Source organism: Ranitomeya variabilis, chromosome 2, assembly GCF_051348905.1.
Source record: "Ranitomeya variabilis isolate aRanVar5 chromosome 2, aRanVar5.hap1, whole genome shotgun sequence".
Classification (NCBI taxonomy): Eukaryota; Metazoa; Chordata; class Amphibia; order Anura; family Dendrobatidae; genus Ranitomeya; species Ranitomeya variabilis.
The window spans coordinates 88791631-88803869 of record NC_135233.1 but is presented as its reverse complement, the minus strand read 5'-3'; the positions used below and the strand labels follow the sequence as shown (position 1 = coordinate 88803869).

Below are 12239 nucleotides of genomic sequence, written 5' to 3'. Positions count from 1 at the left end.
TTTTTTGTATCTTTAACATAAGATGGGATGTCCTGTAGTAAGGAATACAGTGGCCAATCCATGTACTGGGATAGAGGTTCAGTCAAGGACCCCATCCCAGACACGATCGGACTTCCTGGGGGTGACAAAAGAGACTTATGTATTTTAGGGATACGGTACCATCGCGGTTTACGGGGGAACTTCGGTAGCAATTTTTCCACCGTCCATTTTGAAATAATACCCATCTCCATAAATCCTCTCAAAATAGTGCGTAATTCATTTTTATATTTGAAGGTCAGATCTTGTCATAATAATTGATACGTGTCAGCATCGGACAATTGTCTCAACGCTTCTGATACTGATCTTTGGGTAACAAAACGGTGTTGCCACCTTTATCCGCGGCTCTTATGATAGTATCAAATCACCCTTTGATCTTCGCCAACGCTTGTTTTTCCTGTAGGGTTAAATTAGTAGGAAGTTTCTGGTATATCAATGCCTCCATATCCTTTACCACCTGTGCCTCAAATAGATCTAAAGCATTGTCCGGAGAAATAACAACACTGCAGTCAGGTGATAGGGAAATGATCTGTGATTACAATATTTTTGATCCTTTCACAGGAGGAGTTCCCTCTACCTATATGCACCCTATTTCTCTGGGCAATGCTATAGATCTATTTGATAGAGCCCCGGATAAAAGTGGCAACCCCCTGATGGACAAGTTCCTTCTCCATTTAAGTTTTTACAGTGGACGGGCACAGCTTTTGCGCCCTTTCTCGGGCTCTACCCACAGCAATACATCTCATTTGTTTCTCGCACGCCATGTGGCGCGACAATGGCGGTAACCGAACAGTTCAGCAAAGTCCATGGCGCACACGAGGGAGTTTGCTGGGTCAGTCCATCCTGTTCATGATGCCAGAAATGTGACACCCACTAGGGCCATGGGGTACTAGGAACTGGGTTGGACAGTTCTTAAAGGGGTGGTCACAGCAGCAGTGACCTGGTACGTGGCCCTGGGAGCGCAAATTAAAGGGATAGGATTTGGATGACGGGAAGAAAGTTTATATAAGAAAGGTGATTGTTCGTGACGCCACCTGTGGTGTTTGGCTGTAGATGGCTGACGCTGCTTAAGTAGACCACACTGAGGCCGATGGTGATACAGCTGGGATGGTTCTGCTCCCCACAAGTGGAGCGGGGCCCCAGGGCAGTTAAAATTGTATAATAAAGTTACTGTTTGATGGTAGTGGTGCAGGGCAAGTGACGCAGGAAAGAATTGAGAGGACACAGCAGGGTGCAGTCTTCACGTTTTACTCACAGTTTGAGTAAGGTATCCAGCCGGGTGCTGTGTCCTCCGGGTTAGTGGTCCAGCCAACTCTCCAGTATATTGGGGCACCCCCTTTGTATGTGCCTTTCCAGGCTGAATCATTGCGCTGGCTTCTGCCTCTCCTGCCCTGCGCTTCACACCCAGTGTCCAAGCCGGTAGTCGCGGGTCCTGTCAGGCGACATCTTCACTGCCCCCTTGACCCTCTGTGTCTACCTTTTCAGAGAAATAGATGTGCATGTGGCTGTTGCACTTGCAGATACGACAGCCTTCGGGACCCTAGCTGGGACTTGTAGTTCCTCCACTAGATCAGGGGCCGGTTCCCCTACTGTGACCTGGTCCATCCACCTGGCTATAGTCAGCATGGATGTGGGCCCCACAGGTGGTTTCCACACTTCCCGTGCCCCTAGGACACCTTTGTTCTTTGTGGGAGCTGCTCTCCCTTCTCCTGTTCTCTCTCGTGCTGGGACGAGCTCCTAACAGCTCCAGTCCCCAGCTCCAACCGTCTCTCACGTCTACTCTTCTCTCTTCCTCCCCACAGACTCACTGACTTTTCTATCTCTCTCCTCCCCTTCTCCACTCTCTCCACCATACCTTCTACCTAATCCCTCCCTGGCCTGGAGAGGTCTAGTGATGGGTGCAAGTGTTAGAGTTCTTTACAGTGTCCCCTTTTTACCAGAGAGTTGGGGCACCACACCTCTGGATGAGATGCAGTACCTCTGTGGCGACTGGACCCTCAGGGGCGCCACAGATCATGTGTTCACAAGCATTGGGGCCCACAGGTTTCAATGATAAATTGGACATGTCTGTGTTTTTGTGATTTTTTCGCTTGAGGTTTTATTTTTAGTTTTTTTTAAATGATTTTCACGTTACCGCAAATTATGATTTGTTTTTCTTTATTTCTATTGCCTTCAATCTGATTGCTGCGTTTTCTGAATATGGCTAATCTTGTATGAATAGATATTAGCAGCCTTTTGGATTGCAAGTGGGTTGCGATAGGGGGAGGTACTTGACTTTATATTAAGCATATCTGTCTCGTCACTTCCCACAACTCACAGAACCCGTAGAAGCGCAGGTGCGTGAAACGGCCGTCGTCCGATCTTTTATCCACTTGTCCTCATCCTGTCTGTTTGACGATGTTTTATAGTTGTACTAATAAAGTTTGCATTTTAAGAACGGTGAGTGCCACCCTTTTTTTCTATTTTTGCACAGAAAATTTGGACTGTTTGTTTGGGGTTGGCACCCGTGAGTTCATGTGATTATGCTTGGAGCGAGGTGACTGAACATTGTGGATATTGGGCTCTGATGTGATAGCAGTGCGGATTTCTTTCCTTTTGATATATTTCCTAGAAGGGGTCTCTGAAGCCCCATCCTGGGTCGAGCGCAAGCTTGATCTCTGCTCCATTCATTGTCTATAGGACTCTCAGAGAAAGCTGATAGCTGTACTTGGCAGTCCCACTGACAATGAATGGAGCAGAGGCCGAGCATGCTCACGTCCACGTCACTTCAAAGCCACAACCTTGGAATGGCTCTGTGTACCAGCAGTCGGACCCCTGCAACCAGTAAGTTATCTGCTATCACATAGATAGTGGAGAACGTGTTTTTGTTTGGAAAAAAACTTTTAAATAACTTTATTAGATGTAGGAGGTACATGATCGCCAACACTATATAAAATACGTTTTAAGGGGACTTGTCATAATTCCTTCTCTATTTTGACTTTAATTGAAAGCAGGAATAATGTTTCCAATGTGATTTCATTCTCCTGGGAATTAGCAATAAATCCGGAGCTGTATTCTCCCTTCTGGGGAAGGAGTGATCTTCTCCACGAACACATGTGGCTGCTTGGGAATGAGCACAAGTATTAAATCCTCAAACACAGACAGGAAGTTTGGGTATTTATTGCACTTGTTCATAGGAAACGCTTCCTTGTATTTTATGCCCAGGGATTACTCCCTGCCTAACAGACATGAAAGAAGTGATTATTAGCCTTTTCTGAAAGAAGAGGGATCTCTAGGAACCCATTTTTTGGGTGTTTACATAATACTACTAGTGATACCTTACAAGGACCTTATAAGGTGTACTTTGTAATAGGCCCAAAGGCCATGTTGAGGCCCTGCATTGGGGAGATGGGACTCTATAAGCCTGGCCTGCTGTGATTGCTGTCAGGAGAGGCACAAGGTCAGACTGTTAAAATGGAGTCTCCAGGACAAGTATGACCAGCCCAGTTGTAGGCAACTCCATTATGGATCATCTGCATATTAGCTCAGAGGTTAGCATTGTAGCCTTACAGCACTAAAGTCCTGGGTTTAAATCCCACTATGGACAACATCTGCAAGGCGTTTGTACGTTCTCCCTGTGTTTTGTGGATTTCCTTGGGTTACTCCAGTTTCCTCCCACACTCCAAAGGTATAAGGAATTTATATTGTGAACCCAATGGGGACTTGATGATGATGATGTCTGTAAAAAACTGGATATGTTGTGCTATGAAGCTTAAAGGGAATCTGTCACTTACTTTTTCGTATATAATCTGCACCCATCGCCTTTAGGGGTTAACTACAGCATTCTGTAATGCTGTAGATAAGCCCCCGATGTAACCTGAAAGATAAGAAAAACAAGTTATATTATACTGACCTGGGAGGGCGGTTCGGTGCGGTCCGGTCCGATGGGCGTCACGGTCCGGCGCCTCCCATCTTCATGTGATGACGTCCTCTTCCTTGCTTCCTGTCATGGCTCCTGCGCAGGTGTACTTTATCTGTCCAGATTATCTGCGCAAGTGCCGTGAAAGGTCTGAGAAGCCCAGTGCCTGCGCACTGCAGTACTTTGCGCTGCACTCAACAGGGCAGATAAAGTACGCTTGCGCAGGAGCCGCGACAGGAAGCAAGGAAGAGGACGTCATCACACGAAGATGGGAGGCCCATCGGACCGGACCGCACCGGACCGCCCTCCCAGGTCAGTATAATATAACTTGTTTTTCTCATCTTTCAGGTTACATCAGGGGCTTATCTACAGCATTACAGAATGCTGTAGATAAGCCCCTAAAGAAAGTAGGTGACAGACTCCCTTTAATAAATAAATTGGTACTTTATGGACGTTACTGATTTTCTTGATACTAGTTGTAACTTCATTACTTTATCAATATTGGGCCTAATAAAGTAACGATTGTAACCCTATATGACGTAAACTAGACTACTCATTGCTTAACATACTGGGAAACACGGTCACCTGTGATTGACCATCTTGACCTCTCTAGTCGGGCAGGCTTTAGTGTGTTATCAATCACTGATAATACTTTGAGTTTAGATTTTCAGTAGATGTTATTTAGGTTCACAAGCATGGAAATTATGGGGCTGGCTTACAATCTCGGGAATATCTCTATGTAATTTGCCCTGACACTCACCCTAAGCTCATATTTAGACATTTATTGGCAACCCCTTGGGCTGGAAAGTCACGCTGACAATGCTTTTTCTGCAATCTCTAATAATTACATGATTGTACATGCACATCTATCTTTGATGAGCTCTGTTCACGTCAATAAAAAATCTGTAGAACCAAGACAGGCAATGAGGTTATTACCAGCTTGTAAGGTTGACTTTTCAGGAAATATAAAGTTTTACCATAGCATAAACTACATACTTCTAATGCCTGTCATGCCATGGCCTTATAGGGTATACATGGCTAGTAGTGGGTTCTCACAAAAGTGCTATATCATTAAAACCCAATTTTTTCATTAAGCCCCAAAAAGTATTCAAGGGTATATGAGAAAATGAGACTTATTGGCTTGGAGTAGAAAGGACATGCACAACACTTCACAAGATGTGCTGAATAAAGTATTGGATTGAATATATTGATATCTGGACATTTAGTTCTGGGTTTATGGATGTCCAAATCCTATCCCTGTGTTCTGTTTGACTTACCCTGGGTTCCTCCTAGAGTGCGAATATGTGTCTATCAACAGGTTCATAGACCGTGTAAGGGCACATTTTGTTGTGTACCAGTAAGCAATATTTTTATGTCCACTTCTAAGGCTGGGTTCACATTACGTTAGTGGCGTCCGTTAGACGGACTACATTACACAGCGGCATAACGCAGTGTAACGTAGTCTGTTTAACGCCGCCATTGACTCCAATGTCGGACGCATCACTAGCGCACGCCCACAATGGGTGGGCGCTAGGGATGTGCCATCATTGAGTGACGGACCCTGGGACGTGGGCTGCAGCGTTTCCGGGTCCGTCACTGCTAGAGCAGATGGAGCTAGAAGATGCTCTATCTGCGCTAGCGGGCAGCCATACCGGCACTTGCGTTTACAGCAGCCCGTTACCATATGTGTTGAATGGGCTGCTGTAAACGCAATGTGAACCTAGCCTAAGAAAGTTTTTACAAGGCAATGAATTCCCAGGTTTGGACTAGTATTCTCACATTCCTGATGACACTGCTCGATCAGTTGCTTAACACTTGTTTTAATAAATGTAGAATAGACCTCCGGCCCACTGAACTCAGTAGACGTCCATGCCATTCACTATTTGCTTACAGCACAGCTGCAGTTTCCGGTACAAATGCCCCAATAGGGTATATAAAACTGTCTGACCGTACACAATGTGTCATACTCATGTCATCGATGCTACTCCATAAATCCCAGCTTCCAGAGTAACTTTTCTTTAGTTGAGTAATAAAGTAAGCGGCACATACGATGTCCTGACTTGGAAATAAGATATTGTTGGGTAATACCAGATTTAATGTTTATAATCATGTCTACATTTCCTAACCGTGTAGTTATGATAAAGGAGCAGCTATACCCTGTTCTATAGATATATCTCAGCCAATGAAGAAAAGCACTTAAGTGGGAGCCCCAGGCCTCAATAATTTCACTGACTACCTGAAAAGTGGAAGCATAAAATTACAAATATACCTGTATGCTATAACTACAACAGTACTGTATATAGCCCACCACTCTTTTCTTACTACTGTATATATAATGAAGTATATACTCTGAATAGTAAAAATGGAACTGTTTCCATTGATGGTATATGCAATCACTTAGTGATCACTGGGGGTCCGACTTCTGGGACTAATCCTGAGGATGAGGGGGCCGCTATGCAGGGCACCTTACACTATTTTTCTCTGCACTCAAGTCAGTTATGAAGGAAACTGCAGTTTGTGTGATTAATTTAAATTTAAGAGATTGGTCTGGACTACATGACATATTGATTGGAATGGTGACCAATATCAGGTTGGTGGAGTCCAATAGACATCACCCCCAGCGATCAGGTGTTGGGAGATCCTGCGGCTGCTTTACAGATGCAGAATATGGGGCCAGAACAGATCTGAACACTGTTACGTGGCCAATCTTGAATACTGCAGCTCAGCTCCTATTGAAGTGAATGGGAGCAGATCTGCAGTATTTGGGAGCAGCCACAGCACAGTGTTCGGAGCTTTGATTTTTTAGATACATACATTCTATACATTTGGCAGTCGAGGAATCTGCTAAAAGCTGATTGTGAGAGTTTTGGCTGTCAGTCCCCTATGTAAGATTAATGAGTTATCCTTAGAGCAGGTGCAGACGACCATATATTCATTATGCAAATAACACTTTCATCAAACTCTGGTCAGAGTGTGATCAGAGTGTGATCTGATTTTCTTGGATGAGGAGAAGATGGAGAAAAAAAAGTACTGATCTTCTCTAAGCTGTCAGACTGCACAGACAGGACTCCTGTCAGTGCAGTCTGATGTTTTCCACGGACTCATTGACTGGCATAGATGAGTGAGATCTGAACATAGGACCAAACTCGGACAGGCTGCAATTTTTTCCTTGGACGGTATCTGTCCAAGAAAAAAATCGGACATATTGCAGAACGCAATAGACTAACATTGGTCCGAGTGTGATCCGATGTTTTGTCTGATTGCACGCGGACAGACAATACGATCGTCTGCACTTGTCCATCAATTTTCTAGTCCTGCACAACCCCTTTAGCTGCTAAATGGGAATGCTTTAATAAAAAGGAAATATAGTAAGGGGCCGCAGCACCGAGACATTACTGTGCATCCCAGGGAGTCTAACAATCATACAATGATGGTATATCCTAGTGATATTATACAACTTGACGAGATTGGAAAATCCATGTAAATGAGCTGCCCTATGTATTGTATGAATACGTCATAATTTGGTCATTTCTGTAACAATGATATGGTGTAGTCTCTGCTCCATAGAAGCTGCTAATCAATGCAATCAAAAGATACCCCTTTCTCGCATCTTCTGCCGGCCTTCAGAACTTACCGATCTAACATTTATCACTTTTTCCATTATTAGCTGGAATAACCCTTTAGATTAGGCATTACACTCAGTCTAATTATTACCTAAATTACTTCATCTTATGCTAATTTAAGAGGAAATTTTAAATAGTAAAACCAAACACAGAAATGAATTCTAAACAAGGCGTACCGTATATATAGAATGGAATCTAAGAAGCTGTAACAAATACATATAAATTACCACTGAGACATGTCAAGCAGCAGCGACCATAGATCACAATGTTAAGGCATCATTGAAAATAAGTGCCGCAAGCGATATTTGTATATAAGGTGACCTTCTCACCTTAATGCTAGTTATTTATACCTTGAGGACATTGATTCCGGTATTGTATGATCATGGGTATGTATAGAGTGGTCTCACCTTGGTTTCCCGTCTTCTGTACGGTGCTCTTCTATGTCAACCTGAATTCCAAAGAGAACAGGAACAAAACACTTCAGGTAAGCAGCAATTCTTAATCTCCACCCAACTGTGACGAGGACAAGAAGAGCGAAGGGGGCAGGTTATGAGCCGAAGAAGTGCCCTCCACTTGTTATTCAATGTCCCGCCCAACTTTTCTGGCACAAGCAAGCATTTCTGTATCTGCAGGTAACTGCATGTCAAAGATGAGACTCGCAGCTTTACCGATACCGCAGACTATGAATTCTTTAAACGCCTTGATATATTTATCTGCTTTGGTTTAAGCACTAATCGCGAATAGTTGTGAACATTTCACAAATTCTTTCCTAGCATTAAACCAATGCCAAGATGTTAGGAGGCACAAACAATGTGGTGTGTGACTTACTAAGAGAGCAAAGCTGTATCCTGAAGGCAAAGGATTTACAGATTGGACTTTAGCACCTGCGGGCTGCGTTCCTTTGTGTATTTAACTCTTTCCCCTGGTACGTCATCACAATGCAGCTCTCACTGCCTGCTGGGATTACTTTCCTTTTGTTAGGGAAACTATCATTAGAAAATGAACTAGTTTTTTGTGTTAAATATATATTTTAAAAATGTTTTCATTGTAATTTTTTCACATCACAATTTGTATAAAAAATAAATACTAGAAATCTTTCAGTTTGCACACTGGCCTCTGGGACTTTTTTTTTTAGATTCTAATTTCTCTTTGTTTTAGGAAACAACACATGCACATAGCCACAATGGTCAGACACTGCATCTATCTTTTGCATTGAAGAATCTAGTGATTGTGTGCAATGTCACTATGAAGGGAGGGGAGCCGGGTCAGTTGTTACGTTGCCTAATGTGATTTTTGGATCTTGTGTTATCGGCTGTGTATAGAGGTGTTACCTGTCATTTTAATCCTTGTAATAAGGAGCTTTGCTTAAACTTCTTCCTGAAAGGGACAGTGTGCAGTGATGGGTGTGCCAAAAGTCACTAGACCATTTAAAAATGGAATAACTGTTTTATGTATTAAAAAATGTATATTTATTCTTTTATTAACAATAAATATACTTCTTGGAAAATGATTTTAAATTAGTTTTGTAGATTATGTCCATAAGGTCAAATAAGCATGGAGGCCATTTGAACACAGAGTTTTGCAAAATATCCCCCATCCAAAAATTTGCCCTACAAGCGTATTGTGCCTCATCCTTAAAGAAAGAAGGCCTAAGGACAAAGAACTCTTTCTCCAATTACACCACACCAAGCCGTTACTTTTACTGGTTGCAACTCCTACTGATTGGATTATTTTTAGTTGTTACTGTGTCATGAATTCCTCCATAATTATATTCCAAAGATTACATATAAATAATCGAAAAAAATAAAATTTGAACAAGTTAATGGCAAAAAGTTGTTATACTTAAAATGGTTTTGTGACTTTTGGGCTGCCTTTTATGAGTTTACAAAAGCCAAACCCTTCTAAGGCTACGTTCACATTTGCGTTGTGCGCCGCAGCGTCGGCGCCGCAGCGCACAACGCAAACAAAAACGCGGCAAAACGCACGCTAAAACGCTGCGTTTTGCGCCGCATGCGTCCTTTTTGGCCGAAAGTTGGACGCAAAAAAAATGCAACTTGAAGCGTTTCTTGCGTCCAACGCTTGCGGCCATGCGGCGCAAAACGCAGCACAACGCATGTCCATGCGCCCCCATGTTAAATATAGGGGCGCATGACGCATGCGGCGCCGCTGCGGCGCCCGACGCTGCGGCGCTGACCGCAAATGTGAACGTAGCCTAACTCCATATTACTGGGGTTAGTTGTTTTCGCTATTGTTTTTCATCCTCACCGTCCATGTTCCGCACCTTTTTTTTTTTATTTCTCTGTTGATGAAACAGTGTGAGGGATTTTTTTTTGCAAGGTTAGCAATAGTTTAAATCTGTACCATTTTGACATGCATATTTTTTTTTAAAGATTTTTTTTTATATAGGCAATGAGAAAATGCATGATACAAAATTGTTACGGTATATTGCTCTTTATTTAATATTTTCCAATAATCTCTTAAATAATTTTTAAATTATTTTAATTTCCCTAGGAGATTTGAACCCACAATCACTTCCTCGCTGGTACATTAAAGGGAACCTGTCACCCCCTTCAGGCGTTTGTAACTAAAAGAGCCACCTTGTGCAGCACTAATGCTGCATTCTGACAAGGTGGCTCTTTTAGTTATGATGCCTGCACACGCTGAAATAATCACTTATAAAATGTGCCCCCTCATACCCTGAAATCGCCAGGGAGGCGGGTCTTTCCTTTTTAATCAGACGCAGCCGGGCGCCGCCTCCTCTTGCTTCATTATCGTCGCCGGCACCTGCGCATTAAGTTTTTTTTCGGGCATGTGCAGTTGCGCTGCCCTTTGTACTTACAACGCAGGTGCCGGCGATGATAATGAAGCAAGAGGAGGCTGCGCCCGGCGCACACAGGCCCGAAGTGATGGCTGTGCTGCGTCTGATTAGAAAGGAAAGACCCGCCTCCCTGGCGATTTCAGGGTATGAGGGGGCACTGTCATGATTCTCAATGGCGAGAGAACATAGCCCAGCATATATGAGAACTAGCTCTTGGAAGATGGAAACTATACTGACCATGAACTAAACCTGCCGCACAACTAGAAGTGGCCGGGTAGCATGCCTACGTTTTTTTATCCCTAGATGCCCAGCGCCAGCCGGAGAACTACCTAATCCTAGCAGAGGAAAAGACAGTCCTGGCTCACCTCTAGAGAAATTTTCCCAAAAGGCAGACAGAGGCCCCCACATATATTGGCGGTGATTTTAGATGAAAAGACAAACGTAGTATGAAAATAGGTTTAGCAAAAATCGAGGTCCGCTTACTAGATAGCAAGAAGACAGAAAGGGCACTTTCATGGTCAGCAGAAAACCCTATCAAAACACCATCCAGAAATTACTTTAAGACTCTAGCATTAACTCATAACACCAGAGTGGCAATTTCCGCTCACAAGAGCTTTTCAGACACAGTAACGAAACAGCAGCTGTGAACAGGAACAAAATGCAAAAACACACAAGGACAAAAGTCCAACTTAGCTGGGAGTTGTCTAGTAGCAGGAACATGCACAGAAAGGCTTCTGATTACATTGTTGACCGGCATGAAACTGACAGAGGAGCAAGGTTATATAGCGACTCCCACATCCTGATAGGAGCAGGTGAACAGAGGGGATGATGCACACAAGTACAATTCCACAAGTGGCCACCGGGGGAGCCCAGAATCCAATTTCACAACAGTACCCCCCCCTCAAGGAGGGGGCACCGAACCCTCACCAGAACCACCAGGGCGATCAGGATGAGCCCTATGAAAGGCACGGACAAGATCGGAGGCATGAACATCAGAGGCAGTGACCCAAGAATTATCCTCCTGACCGTATCCCTTCCATTTGACCAGATACTGGAGTTTCCGTCTGGAAACACGAGAGTCCAAGATCTTTTCCACAACGTACTCCAACTCACCCTCAACCAACACCGGAGCAGGAGGCTCAACGGAAGGCACAGCCGGTACCTCATACCTGCGCAACAATGACCGATGAAAAACATTATGAATCGAAAAGGATGCAGGGAGGTCCAAACGGAAGGACACAGGGTTAAGAATCTCCAATATCTTGTACGGGCCGATGAACCGAGGCTTAAACTTAGGAGAAGAAACCCTCATAGGGACAAAACGAGAAGACAACCACACCAAGTCCCCAACACAAAGCCGAGGACCAACACGACGACGGCGGTTGGCAAAAAGCTGAGTCTTCTCCTGGGACAACTTCAAATTGTCCACCACCTGCCCCCAAATCTGATGCAACCTCTCCACCACAGCATCCACTCCAGGACAATCCGAAGATTCCACTTGACCGGAGGAAAATCGAGGATGAAACCCCGAATTACAGAAAAACGGGGACACCAAGGTGGCAGAGCTGGCCCGATTATTGAGGGCGAACTCCGCCAAAGGCAAAAAAGCAACCCAATCATCCTGATCCGCAGACACAAAACACCTCAAATATGTCTCCAAGGTCTGATTAGTCCGCTCGGTCTGGCCATTAGTCTGAGGATGGAAAGCAGACGAAAAAGACAAATCTATGCCCATCCTAGCACAGAATGCCCGCCAAAATCTAGACACGAATTGGGTCCCTCTGTCAGAAACGATATTCTCCGGAATACCATGCAAACGAACAACATTTTGAAAAAACAGAGGAACCAACTCGGAAGAAGAAGG

At 44.0% G+C, this 12239-nt stretch overlaps 1 protein-coding gene across 1 annotated transcript in view; it reads right to left on the bottom strand.

Annotated features, from left to right (window-relative positions):
- FERMT1 (FERM domain containing kindlin 1) overlaps nt 1–8407 on the bottom strand; it is a 106339-nt gene extending 97932 nt beyond the window's left edge. Inside the window, exon 1 of the mRNA XM_077282643.1 lies at nt 7965–8407. The gene's annotated coding sequence lies outside the window, so the exon portion shown is untranslated. The remainder of the gene's footprint in view (nt 1–7964) is intronic.
- Between the last annotated feature and the right edge of the window lie 3832 nt (nt 8408–12239).